The following is a 23,368-nucleotide window of genomic DNA, read 5'->3' as shown; positions in this document are numbered from 1 at the left end:
CTTTGGTACAATTTACCGAGGCGTGTGATTCGTGACAATAATCGCACTGTTTAGATTTGAAGTTAGTGTTTTGGTGATTCTTATTTTGGTGGCTGTGACTTGATTGTCGATTTCGCGGTTTTGTGTTGGTCAAAAATGCTGCAGTAGCGGTAGGATTTTCATGACTGTCTGTTGAGTTACCGGCTTCCATGATATTTATTTCATTAAATATGCCTTTTCGTAAGTCTGTTAAGCGTATGTTTGTGGACCCAAATTCTCTTGCGAGGTTTTTTCGAATTTCCCCTGGTACTTTGTTCAATATTATTGGCACTAACAGCGCTCCGTATGAATCATCAGTTTGTCCTAGTGATTCTAAACCTCTTATGTAAATTTCAATGTTGTCATAAAAATGTCGGAGGTTGAAAAGTGTGTACCTAGGCGACGTAATATCAATAAGTTCCTGCATATACCTCTGTGTAATTTTATGTTGCTGACCATATCTTTCTTGTAATAGGGAAATTGCCTTTTCATAGTTTGCATTAGTGAGCGCAAAACCTGTGACTGATTTTAGAGCGTCATCGTGAAGTAACGATTTCAAATAATTGAATTTTTGGACGTTGCTTAAGGTTGGGTTCGTATGCACGGCTGTCTCAAATGAGTCCCAAAATGATTGCCATTGAAGTATATCTCCATCGAAAGTAGGGAGATTCAACTTGGGTAGTTTGTTGTATTCACTAGTTGAGCTAAAGGATGGGCGAAAATCTGACAAACGGTAATTTGAGTTGTTCTGGTGTTCTGTATATGAAGAGTTTATAGTATGAACGGGTTGAGTAGTTTCTATGCGTGGAGTAAAACTGTCTGCGTGTGTATTCAACGATGTAGTTTTGACTAAGATAAATTTGTTGACTTGACGAATTTTACCTTCTAAGTTAAATGCATACTCATCTGCTCCAACGATCTCTGTTTCAATATCTCCGTCGTCCAGTTCCTGTACTATGTCCTCATCTAACTTGCGTAATATTTCTTGCTTCCGTTTCAAACTATCCAATATGTTTGACAAATCCTCCGTGTCCACGGTTCCATCTTCTTCCTGTTGAACGTCTTCAAATTTCTTTATCAGTCTGGAAACTGCACTTCTATGTCCTGCTCGTATCGAACGTAGCTTCAGATTCATCCTGGTCTCGGTACCAATATCGTAGAGTGGTTGTATCCGACACAAATTAAGGCTTAGTAAATAAGAACGTCTGCTTGCAATGATACATGTATTGAACTCTGAAAAGCTAACGTCACAACAACGGTGACGTCGTGTACATGGAGAGCGGTAGCGGGAACACCTCATGTGCAATTCTTAACAATACTTTTTAATTTTTGCTCCCCTAGCTCTCAAGAAATAAATTCTTGTATTGCTGTTGGTTATAGAAAACATATTTCTGCTGTTTTCGAAGCCTCAAATGGAAAATAAGATGCTTTGTCTTTCTGTGATTGTCAAAAAGTTAAGTTACAAGTGTTGAAAGTGATGATAATAGCGTAGCGTTATTTTGAGCTAACGGCCTTGCACTTTAATTGTGTCGTTCCCAACTTTCTAACGTCTTCTAAAGGAAAGTCTACCCCTTTCGTCTTCGTAAGTATGATTTGTTTATAATATCCTTGTATTTATTCCAAACTCTGCAATAGTGTCCAAAGAAAATTCAGTACTTTCAAATACTTGGTCAAAATCTATATTTTCGGTTTTTTCTTCGATAAACTGCTTACATATTTTTTTCAATATTAAATTGCAATTTTTGTTAAGATGGTAATTGGGACATTGTCTAAAGTATTGTACATTATGCAGATCATTTAAAGATGAGGAACATTTATGATTTTTTTTCTGTTTATGATAACATAAAAAACGCAAAAAATGACTATATGTTTCGGCATGCACAAACAATCCGTAGTTATCAAAAAGAGCTTCTGACTGGAATTTGATATAATTCATATATTCTTTCATCTCTTTAATAGCACAGTTGGAATTTTGGAGAATCCTGTATGGTTCCAAATGAAATTTCTTAGCCAGTTGTCTGAAACCGTATGATTGTAAAATAATTTTACTGTTGAATGATTGATTATGAAACAGTGTCGAAAATTCGATAGAGTACACAGCATTACTTATCCATTTAAGAGCGACATCAAGTACTTGGAGACATTCATCATATCTCTCATTGTTATAAAACCACGACGCTAAATTCAGTTTTGCCGTGATTTTGTCAACTTTATTCCCACGCAGCATAAACTGTAAAATTAACTTATTCAGAACGTAGTCATGTTTATTCGTCTTAGTATCTGTACATTTAAGCAATTGATAGCAAGGGTACAGTACTAGCTTTTTGAGAAATTTATGTATTGGCATATCACGTACGTCTGTTATAGAAAACTGACTATCAATGCTACATATTAGATGTTTCCACTCGAGAAAAAGAACATTTTTGTGATACGACAAAAACGCGAGACGATAGGCGTAAGCGTCATTTGCAATTCCCCATTCTTTGCCACTAATTATCTGGTGGCATTTGCTGACAGTTGAAAAGGCCCGAGCCTGCCAGATCAATCCTAAAATGTTTGAACTGACTGCATTTAAAATTTCTAAAAGTTCTGCAATTGATTCTTTTGGATATTTGTTTAGGTACATATTGCTTGTAAGAACGAAAAAATTAGGACAATTCATAGTTTTTACACATTTCCTTAGATATTCAATACATAACGTTATACATAGCATTATATTTGATGGCTGCCATAAAATTAGTTCATGATCTTCAGATACCCAAAATACTGCTGTTTTCAGTATATATGACGCAAATGCACTTTCATAACCGCATCTCGTTTCATTAAAAATCTCTTGAAATAGAATTTTCAACGCACCATATGTCATTAACTGGGTGTGGTTAAATGATCTTATTAATGCATTTTCTGCTTGTGAAAATGATAATCTCCATTCATGGCTAGTTAAATTTTCTGCTGACGACTTTGGTACAATATGACACCCAGACTCCTTTATGTGAACAACAAGCTCTTCAGAAGGCCATTCAAAGCACCTATTCCTATTTGTGAATTCAGCTGCAATGCGAGGCCATTTGTCAGATTTTAAGCAATAAACATAGTCGACTTCTATTCCCGAATTCGAAATAGATATTGATGGCCCATGTTCGTAGGTCAAAATGGCACTACTAACATTATATCTAAACTCGTTCTTTTGAACTAATTTGAACTGGCTACTACTGTAGTCGCTGTCTGAAATAGTTCCCTCGCTTACTTGTCTTATAGAAATATATCCAGGTGAGGAAGTGTCAGAAGTTGAATCAAAGAGGAACCCATCTCGAACTCGGATTGTTCCATCAATTTCATCTGCATTATCAGTTACATACATATGATCAGTATCACTGCCTTTAATGTCGAGACCTTCAGCTTTACTTCCGCTAACAAAACAGATATCTAAAGCCCCACATAAACCTGCAAATTTGTTATCCAATAAAGTCCTTCTTGTTTCAACAAGTTCCTCATCACCTATGTTTTCTTCAAGAAATTTGTACAATCTTCTTGACCTTCGATTGTACTCTCTTCTGTCGACGTCTGCAAAACGATATGAACAAATCAACATGAGTTATATGAAATTAAATACATCCTAACATTCATTAAAAGCATGTATATGTTTGATAAAAATCATTAATACCATCAAATAACAAAGGGGGACGAAATATACCTGAGGGACAGTCAAACTCATAAATCGAAAATAAACTGACAACGCCATGGCTAAAAATGAAAAGGACAAACAGACAAACAATAATATACATGACACAACATAGAAAACTAAAGAATAAGCATCACGAACCCTAAACTAAACAAAGCTGACAGGTTATCATGGTTATATAGATACAAAGAAATGCAGAAAAAAACTGAATGAAATAAGCTGATTCTGCTGCAGAAATTGACTATTTGTTTCACATCAAATATAAATATGTGTTTACGTTTAAAGATTTAGAAGCATTTAAGCCCTGGTTTTGGTCTAGGAAATCAAAGTTTGTTAGCTACAAGTAATTCAGATTTACAAGAAACAATAATATAAACTAAGAGAATATTTTTGAACATAATATAACCAAACACATAGAAAAATTGTTTCATTGGTGCGCACAAATTTTACCAAGCTATCATATGATTAAAGTTGAAGTAAAACAAGGAAAACTGAGTAATTTTACAAAATATACAAATTTCGTCATGATTTGTTGCCATAGAAACTCGATGGATGTAATTGATTTCTGAAAACGTCGACCTAAGCGTATTCAGTTAGGACAAATAAGAGAATAGGCATGTTAACTTTTTTAATTTGTTCCAAAATAAGCGCCCCAGTATTTCCTAGCATTTTTTTCGTTGCTTTTTCAACAGAAATAGAAAAAAAATACGTTGAGAATTATTTTTTGGCAATTTGGTAAAGTGTTTATATTGTTCAATTCTGGTTGAAGGCAATGATATAGGATATCTTTAAAGTAACCTTCTGCTTATAAATGATAGTATTTTGGCGGGGTAAATTTTAATGTCATGTACCCGAACGGGTTTTGACGTTATGTGTTTTCTGTGTCATTTTCGACATACCCAGCTCTTCAACTCTTTCTACATAGAGTTTGAATCAGGAACATGAGTCTCTCATCCTTCATATTTGGCTAGCAGAACGTAAAACTAACAAGTTTTCATAGTCTTCTTCATTTTCTTGAATACAAACATCAACATTTTCTTAAAGCATGTGAAAATTCACAACTAAAAGCAAGATTCGCTTTTTCGTTCTTAGACTTGTGTATATGCATAAAACGCAAATAGAAGAATGCCATCTAATCTATATGCATTGAAATGCCAATTTTTATGATTAAGACGTTCAGATCTATACAAAACCAATAGCTCCTTATCTCCTCTTTATATACAGAAGCAGACAGGTATGAAAAGACCACGTGACCCCAGGATTAAATCCCAGTACACATTTTAAACTCAAAAATAGAAATACAATATAACTAAATAATAAATCGCGAATTTAAAAATATTGAATATAGTCAATGAATAATGCACAAGAAATAAACTACATATTTTATCAATAATTTATATAAACGGTAATAATAATTTGTAATAGTCCATTATAAAGGGAAGTAAAACTGTTGACAAATTTTTAGGCTCTTCGTACGTTGAATTCATAATTTTAAAATCTTAAATTAATTTAGTAATTGATGGTCTGAGTATGTTTTACTTTTGCAAAAATTGGTATTGAAATAATGATAGACAATGATTTCGTCCTCTTTCACATGTTACACCTACCTCATATCATCTTTTAACGAGAAAGATTCCAATACAAAAAAAAATGTGGTATGATTACCAAAAGACAACTCTTCACAAGAGACAAAATGAATCAACATAAAATATATGTTTCAACAGGAACAGATACTATAGAATTGTTTTAACAAAGTTTCCAGAGAGAAGTACAAATGTATAAATCATAAATCATTTTCCTTCATACATGGATCTACCTTCATCATTGAAAATAATGCATATCCGTTATACATGTTAAAAAACGTCAGGGCAGCGAAAATACAGGTTATATTTTGCTTTTTATATATTTATGTAGCAAAATGCTGTTCTTGTGTTTTTATAAATATGTACTTAAAAACTGTAGAATTTTTATATTGGAAATTATTGATTCATAATAAAAATTTAAAAAAAAACAATTTACCAAATTCATCTTGAACAACTTAACTTAATTATTTCCTTTTAAAAGTATTTTACTATAGAATATTAATTTGTTTTATTCATTTAGTATGAAGGTCAGGTATTGAGTAATTTTACTCATATATATATATTCTTATATCTAGTTCTCATTGGTTGCAAACTACTGGCCGTTAAATTGAGTTTTCCTTTGTCCTCGCCAGGTTGAATTTACTTGAAATCTGATCTTATGAAGACGTCCATTTATATGTCCTATTAAATATTTACAACAAACCCATACTCACAGGTGGGCTTATTAGAACCCGGTTGTGTTTTCTCTCAGTCGATATTGTCTTTCGAACAGCGGTACACTACTATTGCCTGTATTATTCAACTCTTGTAACAAAGGCCTTTGACCATTATAACATATACATTTGTACTAGAACTCCAAAGAAACCCCTTCAAATTCATTAAACAAATGAATTACAGAATTTTAATAAACGTGACCGACATCACAAAATTAGATGAAAAAAAAACCCATCAAAAATCAACCTACGGTATTGATTATACAAAGTGTTAGAACCCCACGTGTATAGAATATCCCGAGAGAATCAGTGACCCCATTTCATTATCATCAAACTAGATATGACAGTTTCTACATTCGTTTATAACAGTCAAATGTTTAAAATATCGTTCACCCATAAAAAAGCATGAAGATTCATGTTATGATATTCTATGAATTCCTTGAACAATAGTTTTTAAACCTACCTTTTGAAATTCCTAGACTGTCTAAAAATTCATCTGTGTAGAAGAACTCCCCATTTGTGTAGTAAAATAGTGCAGGCATAGAAGTGATATTATCTGTGTTGAAGCGTTCTGCCTGAATATCATTGTCGTTGTTTTCTCCGTCAAGTGTGGAATCTTTTTGATAACTTCTAAAGATTTTACAGTTTGAATCAGGAATATAATTCCAATCTGCACTCTTTGAATTATTCTTTTCTGTACAAGAATTTAAGAAAAACTTACAATCCCTAAGTCGTTTCATGAGGTATTCAGAATGTTTCTGGTTTCTTTTATGAACATATTCTACAGAATCTAAAGATATTTCATTCAATTCAAATGTATAGCTTTTTGTAAAAATCGTTAATGTAGATTTTATTATCACTCCCTCCAGTATAGAAAGTGACAACAGATTCATAATCCAAAGACTTCCATATATCTCTATAGAACGATAGGTATCCAGGATCTACGTTCTTTCTTATATCTTCCATATTTTGTTATTTTCTTTGACATTTTACGAAAATAAAACGCATTTTTATATTATCATTTGGTATTATGTCTACGCTCACATATTATAACATGGTGTCAAATTAACACAACAACTAACTTAGATACATTTTAAAGGTAATGTATATAACTGTTAAAGGTAAGATACATTTTTTAAATTTAGGTCAAGACATTTAAATAAAATTTTAAAACATAATATTGAGTAGATTCGTTATCTTTGCATTGAAGACAATTGAATGCACTTCATTGCGGTATTAAGATTTATTAATGATCAATAAAAGTATATTTATACTTATAATAGTGTATTTCACAAGTTTATACAAACAAACCAAGTTTGTATTCTGTTGTCTTATATTGTTATTCTTTTCTGTAGTCTCATATTTATTTTTCTCAGTGTAATGTTGTATATTTATTGAGTCTCATGAAGTGGAATATTTTTTTTGTACTTTTAGTATGATGTTGTATTATTCTCCTTCCGGAGCTCCTGAGATCACCCCTAGTTTTTGGTGGGGTTCGTGTTGTTTATTCTTTAGTTTTCTATGTTGTGTCATGTGTACTATTGTTTTTCTGTTTGTCTTTTTCATTTTTAGCCATGGCGTTGTCAGTTTGTTTTAGATTTATGAGTTTGACTGTCCCTTTGGTATCTTTCGTCCCTCTTTTGTATAGTTGTTGGATTGAGTGGTTTGCCAATACTCCTTGTCTATGCCTCTAATGTCAGTGATCAAAACACTTACTCAAAGTGATACTTTCATAATAGAGCAAATTTCAATTAATGTCCAGATCTCATCCTTGTAATTGAGCAAATACCAGCTCCGAAAAACAATACCAAATGTAACATAAGGGATATATGTGTGTAAACCAAAAACATGGTCTTAGCAAATCATATTGGCTTAAAGCAGAAAGATATATTAGAATGAATAATAATTTTATTATAAAAAACAATTAATCAATCTGGTTTTGGCCTTAGGGAAACACTCAGCATACAAGACAATTTGTTCCTGCCTGAGCAAGTCAGCTTGCAACCTCCAGTATGAGGAAGAACCTGCCTGCCCGACAATACGCCAGCCGGGGAATGTGAAGCGAGGGTTCTCCACTTAGGTGATGAGACTAGGCGTCTCATCTGCATCCGGTGTGTCCAAGGTCTGCATGGGAATAGCCCATGTGCTAGTAGAGTAGCAGGGGTCTATCAAACTGGCGCTGGAATAAATTTGATAAAATTTTCCTCCGAAATGCTTGGGGATGAATGAAATTTTAGAAATAACCAGTGATAAAATTCCACCAAGGTCTAAAAACTCAGATGGAACAGCTGAGTGCCCCCAAGGATTTAGGATTAAGATTTATTCACCTTCAATAAAGTCATGAGAAAAAGAAAAAAAAATATATATAAAAAAATAACAATGGAAAAACCTATGTACATGATTGTGTAGATCTACAATCTTAAAACATTATAATGTTCATGTTAATATTTCCCTAACAAATCTTGTGCATATTTAATTGATGCAGATGACACTCTTATATACCTGCTGTAACTATCAGAGGACCAGCGTCCTAGTGTTTTGACCAAATGGTCTTCAATATGTGCTTTTCATGCAGTTGTGGCAGCTCCTATGCGCAGATTGTGACCATCGTAGTGATCAGGATTGAAGCCACATATACTAAGTACTTGTTTTATACAGTTAATAAAATAATTTCTTTCTAAGGTCAAAGAATTTTGTGAGATTAAAAGTGGATCAGATGGAAGATTTTGTTTAAGACTCTCTCATACTTGTAAATATTTAACTAAGATTTTAAAAGGACATATTTATCAAACTGGCACTGGAATAAATTTGATAAATTTTGTCCCCGAAATGCTTGGGGATGAATGACATTTTAGAAATGACCAGTGATAAAATTCCATTAAGGTTCAAAAACTCAGATGGAAACAGATGAGTGCCCCCATGGATTTGGGAGTTCGGATTTATTCACTTTAAATAAAAACATGAGAAAAAAAAATTAAAATATATGTTACATACTGATTCATAATAATGATACTAAATATATTATTAATGGTATTTAATATTTAAAGATTAGAAGTTAATGTTAAAATTCTTAACAAAACTGCATATACTTGTTGGGAAATCAAGCATGAAAATTTTATAAAAAATGGTATCCAGTATTCAAAACATTAAGTGATGCTATTAAAATAGAATTCAGTATCCCAATTTTGAAAATGTTATAAAAAATGATATTCAGTATCCAAACAAGATTAATTCAAAATTTTACATGTTTAAAGATTCAAACATGAGAATACTATCATTATCAAGTCAGTAATTCAATGATGAGAATGATATAAAAAGGATATTCAGTATTCAATAATCAGAATTTATAAAAAATGATATTCAGTATATTCAATGATAAGATGCTATAAAAAAATTATAATTCAGTATATTCAATGATTAGAATGCTATAAAAATGATATTCAGTATATTCAATGATTAGAATGCTATAAAAATGATTTTCAGTATATTCAATGATGAGAATGCCATAACAATGATATTCAGTATATCAATGATAGATTGTTTCAGTATCAGTTTCTGAAATGCAACAGCTGCACCAGATTGGCTGATAATAGATTTGAACATATAAGAAATGCATTCAGTATGCAATTCAGAGTGGGGGAGATATATAGTTATCAAAGGTACCAGGATTATAATTTAGTACGCCAGACGCGCGTTTCGTCTACATCAGACTCATCAGTGACGCTCATATCAAAATCTTTTAAAGCCAAACAAGTAAAAAGTTGAAGAGCATTGAGGATTCAAAATTCCAAAAAGTTGTGCCAAATACGGCTAAGGTAATCTATGCCTGGGATAAGAAAATCCTTAGTTTTGAAAAATAAATCAATGTTTTGTAAACAGGAAATTTATTAAAATGACCACATTATTGATATTCATGTCAACACCGAAGTGTTGACTACTGGGCTGGTGATACCCTCGGGGACGAAACGTCCACCAGCAGGGGCATCGACCCAGTGGTGTAAATAGTTATCAAAGGTACCAGGATTATAATATAGTACGCCAGACGCGCGTTTCGTCTACATAAGGCTCATCAGTGACGCTCATATCAAAATCTTTTAAAGCCAAACAAGTAAAAAGTTGAAGAGCATTGATGATCCAAAAGGAGAAACTGTCTGTATAACAATCTGCTAATTTAGAGAATGTGGAGCAAGGATTCTCCACGAAGAGGTGAGACTTGGCATCTCATTTGTAGATGTTTGTATGCAAGGTATGCATGGAGATATCCCATGTGCTAGTAGATTATCATACAGGCATGATAACTATAAATTCATTATTTAAACAAATTTTCCTCAACAAATTTGTGAAGAAAATGCCACTCTGTTCAGTTGAGGCAATATACAGTAATACTTTTCAGGCTTAAAAGCTCTCATCATTGAATACGATGTTATATTATGCAGTTATATATTTAATAATTTTTTCAAGGTGTTTGTCAAATTTCACAGCTATAAAGTACTGTTAGATTCTGGGGTAGATGTAGTATTAAATGCTATGTATACTGCCATCTACAATTTAAACATTGTGTGAGTAAATAAAAGTTTAAAATACATTATACTCTACAGTAAACATCACTATATCCCAAAGTATTAATATCTTTCACATCAATAAGAAGATATAAACAATCTCTATAATATCTTAAATTAATAGGAAAACTATATAGATCCTTGGTTTTGACATGTTTTAAATGTAAAGTTGTCTATTTAAAAAGTGTATGTTGTCCAATTTTAAAGATTCAAGTTGCTGGAATTAGCTATATCCCGAGTTATGGAGTAGGATTACAATCATGTTTGCTATAACATACTTCTGGACTGCTTGGGCACTGATGAGGCTGTAGTTTGTCCTTTATGGTACATCACGATTTACGGAGTAGGTTTACAATTTTGGTTCACAATCAGTAACAGTTACATACTTCTGGAATGTTTGCACGGGCACTGATGAGGCTGTAATTTAACTGCTTTGTATATGTGTAGTCAATTAGCTAATTGTGCTACATGATCTGATTGATAGGTTGGAGAAATAATATGTTCACACAGATAAAGGAACTGATATACACACTTATGTCCATGTTGAAATGCATTGAGTCTCATTTCAAAAAAGTTGAATATTTGCCATGTCTGTAATGTAATCCTGTTTGAAACATGGGATAATTCTGAACTTGATAAATGTGAGAACTAGTTGCTGAATGTGCTTTAAACCACTGATAAGTTGGTGATACTATGATAAGAATACTGGCAATGTTCATGCTCTGTATAATATGTAGGTACGACTGAGGTACAGTTGAATAAATGTAAAGTTTAATAAACAAAAGTGGAAATATTTATCCATGCCAAGTAAGTCAAGCTGTAATGCTACATTCAAAGTAAAATGAAGAACTCATCATGTTGATAATGACCAATCCTTTTGTTGCAAATCTGGTGAAACCCAAGTGCATACAGGACGTGTCTATGTCTCCATTTCCTCAGTGTCAAATATGCAATATAAGAAATGAAGAAAGGTGTCAGTAATAATTTTTTAAGGCAATATCAAAAGCTTTTGTAAACTGTATAACAATGTTGGCTCTTTATATAAATATTTTACAACGAGCAATATCAAGGGGTAGTATATCAACATAAAGGAATAGCCCGTGGTGAAATTAATACAAGTTCAAGCCACAATGAATATTTCTATACTAAAAAGACAAAGATAGCAATTATAGTGTTTCGACGCACTTTGGGTGAAGGGAAATGTTTTCTTTTCTCGTATTAGTATACAAAACGAAGAAAACTGAATAAAAAACATAGGCAACTTAAATAATTTAAATAAAATACTGACTGAACAAGGTATTAAATAAAACTGGAAATCAACATCAATTCTAGAAAACCTCCATTTCTTCTTACCTCTTAATTTCATGGTGTTAGTTCAATTATTTTTTAATTTGATGTAATTACCTTTTTTTCTGTTTAGTTGGTTTTTTTCATATTCAACCTATTAATTATGTTTTACATACATATTGTGCATTATAACTTACCTTAGGAAATAAATTGCAAAACTTGATAGTATGGCTTAACCTTTTCATGATTTGTAAACATGAAAACTTAGAAACTAAGCTTACTCCATGCATGCATGGACGAAGGTAACTAACGTTAACTTAGTCCATGCATGCATGGACTAACACAACAGACTTAGTCCATGCATGCATGCACTAAGGCAACTAACCCTAACTTAGTCCATGCTTGCATGGACTAACACAACAGACTTAGTCCATGCATGCATGGACGAAGGCAACCAAGGCCAACTTAGTCCATGCTTGCATGGACGAAGGCAACTAAAATTAACTTTTTAAAAGTTTAAAAAATTTATAAATGCAAAATATTTCAAAAAAATCAAATTTTTCAAAATTAAAAAAAAAAAAAAATATTTAAAAAAAAATTTCTTTTAAAATTTAATTCTTATAAAAATAAATGAAAAAAACATGAAAAATTTACAAAATTATTTTTTTCCAAAATGCTGAAAAAGTTTAAATTCCATTTTTTTTTTTCAAAATTAAACAAAAAGAAGAAAAAAATGGTTAATTATCACCACCAGATATAGGTACCCTTGGATATAGGTATAAATGCCACATGAGAATATTCACGTCTGCCAAAAGATTGGAATGTGTTCACATTTCATTTCAATGGTAAAAACTCTTCACTGAACAGATCAGTTGGAGACGGTCAGTTGGAGTTGATTTGTTTAACATAACCTGGTCAGTAGCTGCAATTAGTTCCTGAAAGTTCCTAATCATTTAGTAGTGGTAAGTGTTATTTTAGTTTGTTGTTATTATATCTGTAATAAACATGTTTTGTTGCACTATGATTTTTGCCTTTGTCTCAATAGCAGCTAACTTTTTGTATATATTGTACATGAACATGCATTTAGTCGTCAAATCATCAACCCAACAATGTAAGATCTGTAAATTTGCTTTCACAAATTTTTTGTTCTTCCCATGCCGGGATTCTAATCCATGCTACTTAGATATTGTGACACCAAATCTGTACAATTTTTAAACACCAGAGAAGAGCAGATGATTTAAACACTTTTGTGTAATCCAGCATTATATAAGATGTTTTTGTGTCTAATGTTATTATTGCAGTTTGAGCATTCAAAAACATGTTCATTGTGTCCACTGGTTGTGTTTGGTTGCTGTCTGCCATATTAAATGGATTTCCTTTTTTTTGTTATTTGCTTAAATTTGTCTATTAGCTTTCTCTTTTGAAATTAAATAAAAACAGTTCACAAATTAAGTGTGGTGGGCTTATTTTAATTAACCTTCATCAGAAACATACTAACAAAAATTTGAAAGCAAAGGATGTAGATACCATTATCTTGGGACTTAATAAGCCCATGTATAACGATCTTTAAATTCAGGCTTTTGCTCATTGTTGAAGACTTCAGGTGACCTGTACTTGTTTACATCAGTGCCCTACTATGCAGGGCTAGTAGTTGTCTCAATTGCAATCATTCAATGTATCCTTGCTTTTGTATCATTTAAAGAATTCAATTCTTTAATCATTTCAGTTAACACATTTTAATTTCAAAACATTCAACAGATATTTCCAAATAACAAATTTTGTAAACAACAGATATAATTGGTAACTGGTAATTATTTTACAGTCAATATGTTTTTATATTTATCAAGAGGCATCATAATCATGTTCATTAAATTCTTTCCTTGTCAGACTGTTACTGATCTCAAAACCAGTGAAAATTGCAAGTAGCTTTTAGTTTCTAGTAGTACTATTTTGATAAGATGTGTAATTTTTCGTCATTTCTTTTGATGTTCTGTCATATCCAGTCAGACTATTTCACATGTTGAACTTTACTCACAATTATATTTCATCTGTAAATGCTAAATTATGCAACTTCTAATGCAGGGAGACATGAGGGTTACTAATTTTTTAAATGTATAACTAGTTTTTATCTAATACAGTATATTTTTTAATATCAAAATAAAAATAACTAAAACTGAGTATTTAATAACAATATTTATTTGCAATTTTTTTCGTTTTCCGTTATCTAACTTTAGTTTGCCTCAACTAAATGTTATGAAACTTATAAATCTAGGAAATTTGTAGAACATATTGTTGTTAATTGACCATGTTGATTTGCCATAATTTATCACATTCACACATATTCATTGCAAAAACATCTTCTTTTTCATAAGTGTCTACAGGAGCTTGTGTTTCTGTGTCTTTTTTTTAAAGAATCATCATGATAGCTTCTGTTCCCTTCACATTCGAGACATAAATGAGATCTTCAGGAAAATATCTACTCCTTATATTTTAATCTGAAAAAACAAAACAAAAAATATGCTTAGACATAGTTTGACATATTTTTACAAGATTGTACATACTGAAATGTCTTGCCTGCTTTATTGTCATGATTGAACTTTCTGTTGCATGTTTCAATCTGAAGAATATACCACAATTAGTTCCTAAAACATATACACATGACTAAATTTTTCTTCCAACATGATTTTTATTTATTTACTAATCAAGGTGAGAGTAGACAATGAAAAGTAGATAAACATATATAGATTACCGTAGCTTCTCAACTTTAATTTGATATCAACAAAATGTATCGTGGCAACTTCTCAAATATCAGTGGTGGATCCAAGGGGAGGGTTCCGGTGGTTGGAACCCCCCTTTTTTTGAGACGATCAATGCACTTGAATGGAGACATTTAGTTTGAACCCTCCCTTTAGAAATGTCTGAATTCACCCCTGAATATAATACAGGTTACCCAATCATCACAGTTGGTTGACCATTATGGATAAACCATTTCACAGATGATATCGAATGTTTCTTACTTCGTACCTACAATCCCCTTTCCTTTTCATGAATGTGACCTACCGAAATAGACTATATACTAAGTTTGTAATAACATGTGCAACACGAAGGGTGCCACATAAGGAGCAGGATCTGCTTACCCTTCTGGAGACCCTGAGATCACCCCCAGTTTTTGGTGGGGTTTGTGTGGCTCAGTTTTTAGTTTTTAATGTTGTTTCTAGTGTACTATTAATTGTCTGTTTGTCTTTTTCATTTTTAGCCATGGCGTTGTCAGTTTATTTTCGATTTATGAGTTTGAATGTTGCTATGGTATATTTCATCCCTCTTTTTTTTAACAGGAGGTTAATAAGCTGTAATTAGCAATGGATGTTAGTAGCCATTTCATTCTTTTAAATTAAAACTAGTCTGAAGTACTGAACCATGTTTGATTGAAATATTTGTAGATGCTATAATGACACACTTCTTCAAACATCAGTAACAGTTATAATCATACCTTTGCTGACTTCAGCATTTGGTTATGTCTTCAGTTTCTTTTCTCATCTGTCATAGTATCAATATTATATATGTAGCATACCACCATCTTGATGCATTCTGTATTACAAATAGTTACTCAACAGTTTTATCGTAGCAATCTTTTGGTGTTTTTTTTATCAGGAACTACATGTTCTATATTCTGGAAATCTTACAATGCATGGAAAAGCTGAAATTATAAATTAGGTAAATAAATTTTAATTAATATGAAACGACACAATCAGCTTTTTTAATGATAAATGTGTACTAAGTTTCAAATTGATTGGACTTTAACTTCATCAAAAACTACCTTGACTAAAAAAACTTTAACCTGAAACTGAGGGAACACTTTTAATTTCTATGTTCAGTGAACCATAAAAATGGGGTCAAAAGTCTTTAATTTTGTTTTAAAATAAGAAAGATCATATCATAAGGAACATTTGTACTAAGTTTCAAGTTGATTGGACTTCAGCTTCATCAAAAACTATCTTGACCAAAAACATTAACCTGAAGTGGGATGAATGGATGGACAGACAAACAAACAGACGAAAGGACGCACAGACTAGAAAACATAATGCTTCTCTACTTTTGTAGGTAGAGCATAAAAGTTCATAAAAGAACTAGCAAAAAGAGGCACCAACAAAAAGAAACAAATCTAAAGTAATTGTCCATTAACCAGGAAACCCTTGTTTTTCCCCTTTTGTTGCTCCTAATTCATAAACAGATTGAGTCATAACTCCAATATTCCAACCCTTACTATCCTTTGGAGTTTTGTGGTGTGGAAACTTCAGGCAATTCTATAAACTGTTCTACAAATTATTGTCTGGACAATAGAAAATTGATTATTTGGGCCCCTTTTATACCCCTTTTTCCTACACCATAGGGACCATAAATTAACCCCCAAATCAATCCAAACCTTCCTTTTTGTGGTTTCAAACTTCAAAGATTTATATTTACTTATGCTAAAATTATGTTGGTAAATTTCAAAATCACATCTTTAAGGTGGTACCCAACACTTGAACTAAAATTAATTTGGCTCGTTTAATTTTCTTAAAATTTTGACAAAGTATTTACTTTGACTCTTTGACAAAAATATAAAAATTTAAATTTTTTTGAACCAACCGTTTTATCAGAAAAATTACACTGGTTATATAGCAGTTTGACAAACACTCATTTTGATCATTGAAAAGCTTAATATCCCTTTAACAACACAACGTAATTAAAACGTTTAGCTGACTTTACAGAGTTATCTCCCTGTAGTGTTAGGTACCACCTTAAAAGTTGTGTGAAATAATTCAAATATAACTTTTGGATTACCTCCCTTACACAGCTTTCAAATTGTCTTGACTATCCTTTAACCAGAAAAATAATTGTTTTTCATCTTTTTTGCCCCTTATTCACAAATGGTTTTATCTATACCCTCAGCCTATCCTAACCATCCCATAGTAGTATAGAGCATTCAGTTTTCACGCTGAGTGGCAGCCCAGGCTTGAAAAATTGCTCTTGGGCCTGTAAAAATCACGTCTACAGGCCAACAGAATCTAACTAAATATTTTCAAAAATTGAGCTCCGGGCCTGTAGATTTACCAGTTCATCGTGAAGACTGAGCATTGGGGTATAATTTTAGAAAGATCATACACTTTTACACAAGTCATTAACTTAAAAATACAAAAATGCTTGTGTTTGGCCCATCATTCTTGACTGTTTGCCCCATAACCCTAAAAATAAATTCCAACCTTCTTCTTATAATATTTAACATTGTGGTACAATTTCAGAGGAATTGAAATACTTATACACAACTTATTGTCCTGAAACTAGATAAATGCTTGTTTTGGTCCCCTTATCCTAAACCTTAGGGACCATAACCCCCAATATCAATCCCAAGCTTTTGTTGTTTTAAACATTGTGTTAAAATTCTATTAATTTCTATTAACATGATTAACTTATACTAAAGTTATTATCTGGAAACCATCCGTCTTCAAACGATGCTTAGCTGACCACAAAGACGATGTGATACCAATATAATTATATGATTTTATGGTTGTATAAAAAGGTATTCTAGACTTTAAACTAGAGGCTCTAAAGAACCTGTGTCTCTCACCTTGGTCTACATGTATGTGAATATTAAACAAAGGAAGCAGATGGATTCATGACAAAATTGTGTTTTGGTGATGGTGATGTGTTTGTACATCTTACTTTACTGAACATTCTTGCTGCTTAAAATTATCTCTATATATAATGAACTTGACCCAGTAGTTTTAGTGGAAAATGTTAGTAAAAATTTACAAATTTTATGAAAATTGTTAAAAATTGACTATAAAGGACAATAACTCCATAGGGGATTAATTGACCTTGTTGACCATTTCGGTCATGTTGACTTATTTGTAAATCTTTCTTTGCTGAACATTATTGCTGTTTACAGTTTATCTCTATCTATAATATTTTAAAGATAAAAACCAAAAACAGCAAAATTTCCTTAAAATCACTAAATCAGGGGCAGCAACCCAACAATGGGTTGTCTGATTCATCTGAAAATTTCAGGTCAGATAGATCTTCACCTGTTAAACAATTATACCAATTATACCCTTGTCAGATATATGCTCTAAATGCATTGGTTTTTGAGTTATAAGCCAAAAACTGTATTTTACCCCTATGTTCTATTTTTAGCCATGGCGGCCATCTTGGCTGGTTGGCCGGGTCATCTGACATATTTTTTTAACAAGATACCACAATGATGATTGTGGCCAAGTTTTGTTTAATTTGGCCCAGTAGTTTCAGAGTTCTAGAAGATTTTTGTAAAGGTAACAACGCCGGATGCAAAGTGATGGGAAAAGCTCAGTAGGCCCTTTGGGCTAGGTGAGATAAACATAACTTTTTTCTAGTTTATAACTAAGTGAAGGCAATATCATATATACCCAATAAATCATCAAATTCGAAACATATTTCTATGTTGATTAAAATGAAGCTTTTATTATTTGATGCAAATTTTATGTTCGGAGAGCATTCTACAGCTATTTTCCAGTATTCATTTAGGAATTACTTGATCATAAAAAAAGCGGTGTTTAAATTATAATACAGGGGACTCATATTCATTTTAACTTTATTTCGTGCTGCTACTTTTGATTTTACACAGTTAAGATGGCTCAGACTTATTCAAAGTCTCTATCAGAATGCCGTCTTATTTTAATCTTTACAAAGAGTACATGTACCTCAAATTTATCGAAAAAAATAGGGGTTCCAGACCATTTAAGCTCAAAATTTTACTTTAAATAGGTACAAGCATGTTAAAGGGACCATTTTCAATGAAATGATAGGGAAAATAGAGGTACTGACATATTTTTATGGGATATCAAATAAAAACTGTCTGTGACACCTCAGGTCTGACCTGGTCCAAATCTGTAATGTACAAAGCTGAAATATAGCTTCAAATATTAAGCAAATACAAGGACTTATATATACATGTATGCGTCCCTGGCAAATACAAGGGTCACCAATAAGGAAAAATAAAAATTTTGCCTTAAAACCCAAATTTTGGAGGGAAAATGGTGAAATTGCTAACAAAACCACATAGAAGCACATTTCAGAGATGCAAGTAAGAATTGTATAGGTTAAAATTTATAAAAAAAACATAAATATTTAAAAGTTTTTAGGAAAGTTAATTGTTCAATAACATGTAAATTATTCTCACTGATTTTTGTGATAATTGTCTTTTGATGGATCAATAATAAAAAAACAAACTTTTTGTTTTGATTTATAAGCTAATAGGCAGCTTGGAATTAATAAAAACAATGATGTCATGGATGTATGAACTGTAAATCACGAAAACAGGAATTTAATACAAGGATTTACAAGTTCGTTTAAAATTACATTTTGTATATATATTCTGAGACTTGTATTAAAAAACAAATTATTTTGTTAAAAAATAGCAATGAAGATAAATTAATACATTGTACTCCAGTGTTCTACTATCATGACAGTCTGAGTGACTAAGCAAATAGGGGAAATAATAAATTGGTTGTGGCAATACAAAAATTCAAATAATTAACATTATGCAACTGGAGTACAAAAAAAAAATCAGAGCAAATTGATCCAGGGCGAACAAGTACAAGTGTGAGTGATACATTTGTCCTGGTAAAATATGTCAGGGCGGACAAATATTACGTACTATATAGTATAAAAAGTCCATGGTTACAGAATTTACCAGTATATATTTAGTCCGATATTAGTTATATATGTCCCCAGACAAATTTTCCTAGGTAATCATGCCCTATAAAATCCTATAAAAGATTCAATTACTTGCATTTGCAAATTTAAATCTTATGTTTTAGTAATGTTTAAGAGTCACATAGTTAAATTTTTGATAAAAGTTATGTCCCCAGACTATTAATTTTCCCACAAAGTCATGTCCATGTCATTAGAAGTCCTTGGTTTAAATGTCTATGCCTTTAATTTTTAAAAGTGAATATGAATGTAATATGTTTTAACGTTGTTATAGACAAAACGAAAGAGTTGTGTATCAATCTGTTACAGCTAATTTCCTAAGGCATGTAGAGCAAGACTTAAGTTAGCTTGCTTGCTTTGTATTTAAATTGTACACTCATTAGGATAATATCCAATTAAATTCAAATATTAAATATACAGGTTAAACTATGCCTATATAAATTATATAAAGATGACCATCATGTCAATCATATTAACAAAGCTTGTATAAACAATTATACAAACAAAGAAGGCAAGCCAACCAAAGTTTTGCATTACATGCATTAGGAAATTAGCTGTAAATAAAATTTGTCTCCAGACTAATTTTCCTAGGAAATCATGTCCAGGTCATATTTTCATAGAAAATCATGTCCATGTCATTAGTATTGAATTCCTAGGTAAAAATGTCCTAGTCCAAATAATTATGACAGCTTGAAAGGCTATTATATTTTTTTTCTTTGAAGCCTTACTTCGACGAACTAAGTAAGGCGTCAAAGAAAAAAAATATAAAAGCCTTTCAACTTACAAGACGTCATAATTTGATGAAGTAAGGCGTCAAAGAAAAAAAATATAATAGCCTATCAAGACGTCATAATTATTTGGACTAAAAATGTCCATGTCTTTTATTATAAAAAATGTTATAAGCAAAGGAAACTGAATATTTATGTTTTTAATAATTAGGTTATTAAGGAAATATTCTTCGTTTTTATTGGAAAAAAATTTCTTCTATTTTCCAATCTTATCTATCAAAAAAAATCTTCTATTTTAGATATATTTTATGATACAAAAAAACTATTAGAAAAACAAGTCTTGTGACATATTTTCCTAGGAAAACAAGTTACAAACATAAATTACTAGCTATGGACTGATTTTCCTAGAAACATTTGTCCTGGGACTTTAATTCCTAGTAAAATCATGGACATGGACTTAATTAACTAGGAAAAAAAGTCTGGAGAACAAATTTTACAACCGAACCAAATTTACTGTTACACTATTCCAACTAATTATGACGTCTGGCAAGGCTATTTTTATTTTTTTTCTGGGGCGTCCGTCCCAGAAAAAAATAAAAATAGCCTTGCCAGACGTCATAATTATTTGGACTACTGTTACACTAGGACCACAGGCACTAGACGTTCCCCCTTTTATTAATTTCTTGATTAGCTACTGTCACGGTGTATTTGTATATGAGACAATATCTGAAAAAGTCGATATTTTGGCTATAAGAAAAAAAAAAAAATGTCTTTAAACCCGGTATTTTAATAGCACAAATCAAAGAACACACATTTGGGATCTAGGAACTGTTGTCTGTAATTCAAACAATTATTTAATAAGGAAACAATGGCAATTTTAAAAATGGTACAACAAAAATCCAGTTCTTTCCTGTTACCAAAGGGAATCAATTTTAAAAAGTTTCTAATGGGAATAAGGAATAAGTTTAAGACGTTATTTGTGGTTTACTAGTATATATATCCTACAATAGTTTATCAAATGCCAATTATTGATTTAAACATTTGCAATACAAAAGGTTTAGAAATATACTTAAATATAGTTCGGTATGTCAGTAACATGAAAGAATCTTGAGTAACAGGACAACGGTAACAGGACAGAGTTGGTAACAGAAAGGATTTTTCTGCTTTATTTTAAAGTTTAAGAAAAATACATCATTTTAGATTGGTCACAATTGGAAGATAACAGCAAACAATGTCATTTATACTTCGAAACTGTATTTGCAAGATGAAAAATCTGCCTAGGTAATGAAAAACTCTAAAATTAATTCCTTTCTGTTACTATCTACTATACTTAAATTGCACAATGTTCTCTGCTGTTATCAAAAGCAAAAAACCTATTTTGTTATTCAATATATATTATTTTGGAATTTATTTGATATGGTGGTGATAACTTATATTAAATGAAATGGTTGACATATAGTAGATTAACTCTTCGATTCTTCAGTGAAAATGTCTTGAACATCCTTCCTGTTACTAATGATGGTTATGCTGTTACTTTTTATCAGGTAACATGACAGAACGTAACAGAAAGGAATTACGCGATAGTTTTTGTCCTTTTTATCACATTAAATGTAAGTGTATTTCCTGTGTCCTATAACTTTTAAAAAGATGATATAAAAACACACTTAATATTGTGGTGCACACTTAAAAATATTCTCAGAAAGTTGAAGAAAAGGCTATAACAGGATAGAACACCAATAAGTATTTTTCTATAAATTCTTACTTTGGATGGGCTTGATTTTCAAACCTGGCTGCCTTTCCAACTATTTCTTTGTACTAATGCATTCAGGAAATGATGCTCTTCACAATACATAATGGGAAAATAACTCTAAGTCTTATAAACGTAACCGTGTGGTAACAGGAGGGAAAACACCTCTGGGGACAATTGTTTTTTGTCTTAAAATTTGCAAAATTTTATTACATGCTATAGTTATAATATAAAAAGACAAATTAAGGGCAAGTTTATTATATAATTTATCATATATGTGAGAATCGGACGCCTGTTTAATTAATTTGGATATTATTTAAATGATTTAGTTTTCAAAAAAACACAGGGGACAACATGATTTTAGGGGGGGTTGAACATTTAAATTACAATATTTTATTGGAAGAAATATAAGAATGAGTGTTTAATTGGCAAGAGTTGGTGCATTATATAATTTAGTTCATACTGAAACTTGAAATTTTCAAAAAAGATGGTTGAATAAAAAAATAATTGCTGGTGAAGTGGGGGACATGGAAAATCGACTTTTTCAGATATTGTCTCTTATACAGAAGAATTCTAGAGTTTTGTATCACTTTGACAGTCAAATCCTGACACAGCAGCCCAACTGAGACCAGATACCATTTTTATTCATGAGTTATGATCAGTATCAGATATAAATGAGGGGGGGGGACAGGGATAAGGGAGACAGGGAGAAAGGAGGTAGGAAAAAGGGGTGGGAGAAAGGGGGTAGGAGAAAGGAGAGGAAGGTTGGGAAAAAGGAGAAGTTGGAGAAAAAAATAAAATATGAAGAAATAAAATATCTCTTTTTTCCGGTAAATTAAAAAAAATAAAATAAGGAGAAGAGGGGTAGGAGAAAGGAGAAAAGGGGCGAGAGAAGGAAAAAGAGAACCCCCCTGTCCTCCCCCTCATAAATGCATTTTCAGATCCTTTTTTCGCTTGTTCTATTAAAATCTTACCACGAAAATTCCTTAACTCTCTTTTTTATTTAATTGAATGTTGATTTTGTTTGCCTCAAAACAAACTGTTTTTCCTGTGAATAATTTTCAATCTCCTTGCTTCTAGTATGAAAAATTTGCAAATCATCTTTGACAGACGACGCGAGCACGAATCGCAATCTGTCAACAAAGTTCTAAATGCACATAAAAATAGTCCGCTGTCGAGTTTTAATTTGATTTAGAATGACAAGACATTTCATCGTTCTTTGTAGAACAAACCATGATATCAATACACATTTGTATTTTATTGATCTTTCTAGGGATGTTGCGACTTTAATAATAAATATTCGTGTAGTAATATGCCCTAACT

At 31.7% G+C, this 23,368-nt stretch overlaps 1 long non-coding RNA gene across 1 annotated transcript; it reads right to left on the bottom strand.

Annotated features, from left to right (window-relative positions):
• Positions 1 to 14,016: 14,016 nt before the first annotated feature.
• On the bottom strand, positions 14,017 to 23,366 carry LOC143079485 (uncharacterized). Its single transcript, XR_012979421.1, has 3 exons — positions 23,020 to 23,366; positions 15,333 to 15,539; positions 14,017 to 14,337 (listed from the first exon to the last, which is right to left on the bottom strand). It is a non-coding gene; the product is annotated as an uncharacterized LOC143079485 (long non-coding RNA).
• Positions 23,367 to 23,368: the final 2 nt, after the last annotated feature.

The sequence above is a fragment of the Mytilus galloprovincialis genome, chromosome 6 (genome assembly GCF_965363235.1).
Source record: "Mytilus galloprovincialis chromosome 6, xbMytGall1.hap1.1, whole genome shotgun sequence".
NCBI classification, from domain to species: domain Eukaryota; kingdom Metazoa; phylum Mollusca; class Bivalvia; order Mytilida; family Mytilidae; genus Mytilus; species Mytilus galloprovincialis.
Note: the sequence above shows the minus strand (reverse complement) of the source record. Positions and strands in the feature narration are given on the sequence as shown.